The sequence below is a fragment of the Bos indicus genome, chromosome X (assembly GCF_029378745.1).
Source record: "Bos indicus isolate NIAB-ARS_2022 breed Sahiwal x Tharparkar chromosome X, NIAB-ARS_B.indTharparkar_mat_pri_1.0, whole genome shotgun sequence".
NCBI classification, from domain to species: Eukaryota; Metazoa; Chordata; class Mammalia; order Artiodactyla; family Bovidae; genus Bos; species Bos indicus.
This window is the reverse complement of record NC_091789.1, coordinates 32976690-32985374: the sequence shown is the minus strand read 5'-3', so window position 1 is coordinate 32985374 and position 8685 is coordinate 32976690. Positions and strand designations below refer to the sequence as shown.

The 8685-nt window shown below is 47.5% G+C and overlaps 1 non-coding gene across 1 annotated transcript; it reads right to left on the bottom strand.

Annotated features, from left to right (window-relative positions):
• Positions 1–471: 471 nt before the first annotated feature.
• On the bottom strand, positions 472–543 carry TRNAC-GCA (transfer RNA cysteine (anticodon GCA)). Its single transcript has one exon. It is a non-coding gene; the product is annotated as a tRNA-Cys (tRNA).
• Between the last annotated feature and the right edge of the window lie 8142 nt (positions 544–8685).

Below are 8685 nucleotides of genomic sequence, written 5' to 3'. Positions count from 1 at the left end.
CTGGGAGACAGTGAAGGACAGGGAAGCCTGACATGCTGCAGTCCATAGGATGGCAAAGAATGGGATGTGACTGAACAACAACAAATTCACTCTTTTAAATATAGATAAAGGTTTTATCTAAATAATATTTGCACGTTGTTTGGGGGGAAAAGCATACCATTTGCACTTTGCCTGGGGTGAGGTGGAAATGTATTTTGGAGGCCGGTGATGCCACATCCATGGGCCTGAGCTCCCAAGAAGCAGGAAAGGCTCCTGACTGACTGACTGATGGAAGAGCTGTCCAGGCACCATCCGTTCAGGGCCAAGGGGGAGGACCTGGGTTCCTCCCAGTGGCAGAGTCAGAAGTGAAGTCGCTCAGTTGTGTCCGACTCTTTGCGACCCCGTGGACTGTAGCCTACCAGGCTCCTCCATCCCTGGGATTCTCCAGGCAGGAATACTGGAGTTGGTTGCCATTTCCTTCTCCAGGAGATCTTCCCAACCCAGGGATCGAACCTGGGTCTCCCGCATTGCAGGCAGACGCTTTACCATCTGAGCCACCAGGGAAATCCACCAGGGAAGTCAGCAGGCGCAGTCAGAAGGTGGGTGTTTTTCCAAGGACTGCTGTCCTCCTAAAACCCTCCAGGACAGTTGTGATGTAGACAGGGTGGAAGAGGAAGGAGCATTTTGGACTCTGGGCACTTCAGATGGTATCCTGGGGGTGGTGCAGCCAGAGGGACTGAGGATGGTGGAGAGCCCTGAGCCAAGGGGCAGGGATTGAGCGAGTCAATTCCTAGGCAGGTTGATAACACGTCTAGGTTCCCTGAGGAGGAGAAAGGGGTCTGGGGCTCTCAAGGAGGAGATAGGGGTCTTGAATTCTCAAGGAGGAAGAAGGGACAAATGTTTTTCCCCTCTACATTTCTTAGTCTTAGTCACATAAAATGTTTTTTCCTTTAAGCCTCAAACTGATGATTACACAACCAACAACTCAGCTTCAACTCTGTACTAGGGATTATATAGCAACAATGTATCCTGCTTGAGGACAGTTTCTCCTACCTGAAAACCTTCTGACTAATCCTGATATTTTAGAATGTATATTATGGGAGTGGGTCTGGTAGGATCTTTCTATTTTTAAGTTCTAGTCCTGTTATCCTAAAATGTAAATTGTGAGAGTGGGTCTGGTAAGATTTATACAACCCTGAGACAGTCTTTTGATTAATTGTAATAACCAATTATAAAAAAGTATATAACTCCCTGGCTAACACCAGCAAGGGGCGCAGTCTCAGTCCCCCTTCTGATGTCTATGTCAGAAGCTTTCTCTGTCCCTTTTCTTACTTTAGTGAAACTCCTCTACACAAAAGCTCTTGAGTGATCAAACCTGGTCCCTGGTCCCGAAGCTAAATCTTCTTCGGAGATCATGAATCCAACACAATTGACCATAAGCTATCAGGATGCAGCCTAGGAGTCTGGAGCTGAGCTTCAAGCCAGAACCACGTGAGGACCACACAGTCCTCGCCCTCTGCCCTCATTCTGGTGTCCATTCTTCTCTCCCCTTCCCTTCCCTACGTGGCAGGGCCAGGCCAGGAGAGAGGAGACACGTAGATGGGGGACTGGCCTAAGAGCCTCTGGGGATGGTGAGAAAGCAGCTGGGGTACACGAGACTATGAAGGCCGTTTATACCGAAGCAGCCTCCGGAATCTCGGGTTCCTTCTCTAACCAGCACAGTCGTGAAACATACCACTATGTTTGCACAGCAGGATGAGCTACGGTCCTGTGTATTTGTTCCTTTTTCATGAAATGTCACACTCTGCATGTCTCCTGATGGTAGCGGGGGTGGTGGACTTCATACAAGGGGCCACCCTTCAGGAAACAAAGTCCAGGAATTCCTTCCTGTCACCTGCTCACTTTAGCTCTCAGAGCAGCACCCTTCCATTGTCTCAGAGCTCTTCGGTCCTCCTGATGGTGCGTTGGAGGCAGCAGCCCAAGTGGACCTCTAAGCTTGGGGGCACCCTGTCCCTGGCGTCCAGCCCAGAGCTCGCGTCACCCCTACTGTGGACCCCTTGCCCCCACTGTCTCCAATCTGGCCTCACTCTCTGCATCTCGGAGCTCTACTCTTCCTGTTCCTGTCCAGACAACCTCCCAGCCCAAGATAGCCGCAGGGTTGGCATTCCCTTACAAGTCGTATATGAAGGTCCCCAGATAATAGTCCCCTGTCACAATTGTTGTGATTCAGATAAATGGACAGTCGAGGTCACTTTTGCTGAGTGTCATGACGGCTAGTAAATAACAACCCTGTGCGATGTGAATAATGACAAAAGGCTATGATTATGAATGACTATTCAAATGATTCCTAAATTCCCAATCTTTGATGAAAGTGATCAGTGAGCCTGGGTAGTAGAAGACTATCCTTTCTGAGGTTTAGCCAGCAGCGTGTTGCCAGGATGGTGTGTCAGCCACCACAGAGCCAGAGAGGACCTCAGTGTCCACAAACAGGCAGTTGGAGCAGATGAAAGGCTGTAGCAGATGACAGGTGCAGTCACCAGCCTGCTCCCCAGACCCCATCATCCCCAGGCTCAAATGAGGGTGGGAAGTAGCTGGCTTCGTCACAGTCTTATTTGTCCACGTGTGGGTCATGGGCATTTCCTCACTGGAGCAATAAAGGAACCCTGGCATTTGAAATCCAGAATGTAGTGGTTGTTCATTCTCCTCTACATTACTGTGCAATGCACAAATATTGTAATCATAATAGCTGTGGTAAATACTCACTAGTTCTGTTCCGTTTATTCACTGGAACAAGAAGATGATCTGACTTGCCAAAATAACCATCAGGGCACAGAAGCCTTGAGATATAGCTTTGTGATTGAGTCCAACACAAATACGTGTGAGTCATACACTGGGAACTTCTGACAGGGTGCAGGGATCGCCCCTGCCCATAACTTAAACCTCCAGAGGCTAAGACTCTGTATCTAACTTGCATTTCATTCTGTTGTTCACTTCCACCTTAACATAATGTGAAATCAATGTAAATAGCTAGATGTGGCTACTGTGAACTTCCCTGCTGTGGAACTGCAGAACTTACTCTTAACAACTGGAAGCACAACTTCCCTTGTGGGTCACTGGGAGTGGTGGCAGGTGGGGCCATGAGTCACTGGGAGTGGTCGTACGGGGAGTCATAAATCTCTGGGAGTTGGGTTGTAGGTGGGGTCATGGGTCAGTGGAAATGGTGATCAATGGGGTCACTCTACCCTCTGGTTCAAGGACCATGCATCTTACCTCATGGGGAACTAAGGATGGCAGATGTGGAGCATGTCCAGTCCCTGGAGGGTGACACCCCAGTACCACGGGCTCTCATATCCCAGTGTGCACCCCACGTGTGCTTTGTAGAGGCCAATCCACTGTTCCAGAAGACCAGCAGCTTCTGGATGGTGGGGGCTGAGATAGCGACTTTGGATCCCATGGCCACTTGCCCTCTGAGCCCCTGGTGTGCTGTTAGAGGGTCTCTTGGTCTTGGATGGTTTTGTGAAATACCCTGTGTCAGTCAGTTCTGCTTTCTGTGAGCCCTAAAATAGTGGTGCCAGACAAGGTGCTGCAAGAAGGAAAGCGAAACCCACATCTAGAATGTGTACCTATCGATTTCAGTAAAGATGAACTTCTCCTCCTTCAAGGATGGAAGTGAGATGTTGTGATCAACTCACCATTAGTGGCTCAATGATCTGGAGGGACGGTGCCACTGAGGGATCGGCATCACTCTCTGTCATGGTGGGGCAAACACCTGGTAGGTGCCGTAGCTCATCCGGCCTGCTGGTGGCGCCTGTGCTGCTGAGCCCAGATGCAGCATCATCCTTGGCCCCAGGGCTCCTCCTCGCATGAGAGCACTGTGCAGCCCTGAGGGACCACTGACAGAGGCTGGGCGCTCTCAGTTCTTCAGGCACTGGGTCTTCAGTGATGTTTCTTGCCTCTTGTGTGCTGCATGCTTTTGTGAGTAGCAAGAGGCAATGCAGATATCTTCCTTTTTTGGTGTCCCTTCCTATAGGTTCATTGATGTACCCCTTCTCAAAACCTACTTGTGGCAATCTACCAAAATGTCTCATTCTAAGTACCTGACTGGCTGGCTAATCCATTTTCCATCGTCTTTAAGCCCATGTCTATTCTTGACATGGGCCATTTCCTTTATCCATAAATAGTGGATCCCTAGAGGCACCATCAGAAGTTGCATCCACTGGGAGCAGATTTCCGCTCGCCCCTGTCTCTATGGCCACATGTGGTGGAGGTGGTACTGCAGCAGGAGTCCATTTCCACCTGCAGTTTCAGTTCAGCCAACCCACCCCTCATCTATGCTCAGCATTTCTACACCCCCAGCAGCTGGTCAGAAAAGAAGTTTCTGGTCCATTAATCTCCAGGAATAAATGGTGGCAGAGGTGCTTGTGACACATTTGCAGGTCATACTGGTGTTTAGCTCACCTTCTTGTAATCTATGGCCCTGCTTGGGTCTGATCTCCTCAGAGAAGCCACTTCTGTTTTGCGGTGGACTACTGTTGCAGTCGCCTCCCTTTGTGGGTCTGACAGAACCTAGCTCATGAGGACCAATGTCCGCATGCTGTATGCCGAGGAGGTGGCCATGTGTTCCAGCAAAGATAACAAACCTGGCAAAGCAGTTGCTATCGAGTGGGTGGTGGTCCAGTGTCCTCCTCAGGAGCCTAGAGGTTTGAGTAGGGTCCAGACCGCTGAGGAGGTTCGGTGGGGACCACCTCCCTGCATCCTTTTGGTGTTAAGGGTGTCATTAATGTTTCACATCTCCCAAACCAGAGGGAATCTTGGTTTGTATTTACTGTCACAGTCAAGGTGCAGGGAGTGCACTTGGTCTCCCCGCTCTGATAGCTTCTATACTAATGGGCTTGTGTGCATTCAGGGCTTGTGCCCATCATCATTTGGAGGTGGCAGGCAGGAGCTCTCTGGGTCAGATCTAGGCCAGACCTCCATATGTTCCTGGTGCACACATGCTCCCCCTCCACTGCGGACACTGACGGAGTGAAGGCCTGACTATCACTTCCCACAGCATCCCGCTTCTAGACGTCCTTACAATGTTTGCGTCTTTCCTCTCTCTCCCATGTCCAGTCACCAAGGTGAACGATGTGGGTCTCTTTGCGGGACAGATTTGGGGAATGATGGCTGCATACATCTGCCAGGGTGTTGCAGAGTCTTTACACATGAGGATCCCTCCTTCCTTTGGTCAATGGATTCTGTGTCTGACAACTGACTCAGGTCTGGGAACTGGGGAAGACGTCCTGACTCTTTTGGAGCACTCCCCTGCATTCTCCTGCTCACTCAACTTTGTTGTCTATCAGACAGTAAGGAATCTGCCTGTAATGCAGGAGACCTGGGTTTGATCCCTGGGTGGGGAAGATCCTCTGGAGAAGGAAATGGCAACCCACTCCACTATTCTTGCCTGGAGAATTCCATGGACAGAGGAGCCTGGTGGGCTACAGTTAATGAGGTCACAAAGAGTCAGATATGACTGAGCGATGAACATTTTCACTTATGCTAATTAAGTCATGGATTTGTGGACAGCCCATCTCTCTTGACCCTAAGAACACCGTGTCCTGTTAGCAAGCTCTATACCCCTTTGCAGATCATAGCCTCTTTCTGCCACATCAGTTTTGCTGCTTTTACAATAATAGAGATCACATTCCTTTTGAAATTTAAGTGCCACCTGCTGAATTGAAGGGGATGTGATCCAAAACTTCCAGGTTTTTGTGTGTGTGTGTGTGTGTAGAATTACAAGAAACACTGTCTCTGGAGTCGACACCTGCACAGGAATAATGCCAGAATTTTCTGCCCACAGGGACTGCTGTGGGCACTGTCCTCCTTTGGCTTTCCAGGGTCTGACAAACCAAATGTCACTCGGGCACTAGTTGTGAACACGCATGAGGCAGCTTGGGGATTTCGACCAATCAACCCTGTCGTGACTTTAAGAGGATGGTGATTCCATATCAGGGAGGACTGAGAGAAACTGGTGAAATTTAACTTTTACTCTTTACACTATTCCTAAGGAAACAGGAAAACTGGTATTACTGAGAGACAATATGAACTTGCATAGCAAAAATTCTAGTGAACCCACCAAAAATAAATAAATAAATAAAACATATAAGAACCAGTTAATGAGTTCAGCCAGTACGCAGGATATGAGATCAATGTTTTAAAAACCCGATTACATTTCTGTATAGCAGCAATGAATCATCCCAAAGTGAAATCAAGAGAACAATTCTGTTCAGCATAGCATCCAAAGGAAGGAAATTCTTCAGAATAAGACTAATAGACAAACAAAAGACGTATGTGACTTGCACACTGAAAAGTACAAAACTTTGCTGAGTGGAGTTTACAAACATCTGTAAGAGAGAGGGTCTCTCAGTTCATGAGTCAGGAGGTGCGATGCTGTCAGATGGTGGTTCCTTCCAGTGTGATGTGATTCTCTTCAGTCCTTCCCCAAATGCCCAGAGACTTTTCTGTAAAAATGGATAAGCTGATTAAAAAATGACGATGCAAAAGACCCAGAATAGACACAAAATGTGGTGGGGGGTGGGGGAACGATGGAAGACTTACTTGCCCTTCGTGATTTCAAAACCCAGAGTTATGATAGAGACATCATGACAATACAGTTTTGTTGTAATTGTAGATGTAGAGCTCAAAGGGACAGAATTGAGAGTTCATAAATAAGCTCATTTATTTATGGTTCATGGATTAGTTTTTCAAGGTGCTAAATCCACATGGAAAGGATAAATCCACTTTTCAACAAGTGGGAGATCCACCTGCAAAAAATGTGAGTTTACACCACTTCCTCAGAACATACACAAAAACTAAGTCATCCAAGATAATGTTCATGACTTTACCTTTCGACGATATTTTCCCAAATATAACACTAAAGCCCAAACCGTGAAGGGAAAACAAAAATCAATACAGTGTAATTAATCGAAAATTAAAACTGTTTTCACATATCCTTGCAATGGAATTCTGGTTAGGAATAAACAGAAAAGAACGACAAATCTGTGGTATAGTATGGATCAAGGAAATAAGTCATGTGACTCCTTTTCTATGCAATTTCCAGGAAAGGCAAATCAATAGAGATGGGAAGAAGAGCAATGACTGCATGGGAGTGGGCTGGGCAATCAGGGATTAACTGTAGGTGGGCAGAGGTAATCTTCCTGAGTGATGGAAATGTCCCAAAACTGGACTGTGATGAAGGCTACATGACTTAGGAAACTGACTAGCAATCACTGAATTGTACCTTTTCCATGGGTGAATTCCATGGTATGCAAATTACACTTCAATGAAGTTGAACAGGGCTTCTTTCCACTCAGATTTTTTTAATCAACTTCCGTCTTTGGCAGCTCCTCTTCCATCCAAATAACTATTTTCACTATTTTCAAGTAACACTCAAGGTAACAACTCTCTGGTCAATTTCCTGGAGTCGACCCTGGGCTCTCTGAGACATGGAAGAAGAGCTTCTTCCAGCAGGTTCTGGGCCTCACATCAGGGGAGAGTCACTCTTCCTCTGAGGAAACACTTGGAGATGTGGGTATAGAACACCTAGCTCCCTACCCCACTCAAATGCAATGCGACAGGCACCCACGATGACTTCCTTTCTTTCCCCAGGAAGAGAACTCTCTAGCTTTACCCAGGATCCAAAAGGATGCTGCTCAGCAATGTCCCCTTTCAGATTTTCCCTCATCCCTGAGACACACCGTCTGCAGGTGTGAGGGCTGCCACTGTAGCTGGCCAAAACCTTGGCTTTCTCTGTCCACTGAAGACAAATAAAAAACATGGAGACAAAGTGTGGAGGCAACAGACAGGTGGCTTTAATTCTCAGCCAGCAGAGAGGGGAACAAAGTAGGCTCATGCCTCAAAAACTGAGCCCCCTGTCCATGAGGAATCTAGGGGCTGATATAAGATGAGGGCTCCCGGTCAGGAGTCAGTGATGAGGAACAAAGGTGTTAGGATCTTGATTTCTTCGTCTTGCATTGTTTCAAAGTCAGTCATAGACTGGTGCCAATAACCCAGTAATTGATCCTGGCAGTTTGGTGACTCTCTGGCCTATTTTCTGATATGTAACTACAAGGGGAAGGGTGTTGTAAGGGGTAAACACCTGCTACACGATGTATTTAGCATAGAGTCAAAGAAAAACAGATGTGAAGTATAGCTCCTGTGGGCTTCCCTGGTAGCTCTGCTGGTAAAGAATCCACATGCAATGCAGGAGACTGCACTTCAATTCCTGGGTTGGGAAGACCCACTGGAGAAGGGATAGGCTACCCACTCCAGTATTCTTGGGCTTCCCTTGTGGCTCAGCTGGTTAAGAATCCACCTGCAACGCGGGAGACCCTGAAGCTCCCCTGGAGAAGGGAACGGCTAGCCTCTCCAGTACTCTGGCCTGGAGAATTCCATGGACTTTACCATCTATGACTTTAACACTTTCATAGCTCCTGTACAGTTAGGGTGCAGAAAGGCAAACCTTAGTTACAGATATGCAGAGTTAGGAGCAGTTAAATTTAAAAAACAAAAACAAAAAACCAACGAATGTTCAGGCGGGCTCACTGTTCTTTTTACATTCTTTCTTCTCAGGAAAGGGGGAAAAAAACAACAACAACAACAACTCATTCTTCTTGTTTCCATCTTCACTGCAACACTACCACCCAGCCTCATCACAATCATCTCCCA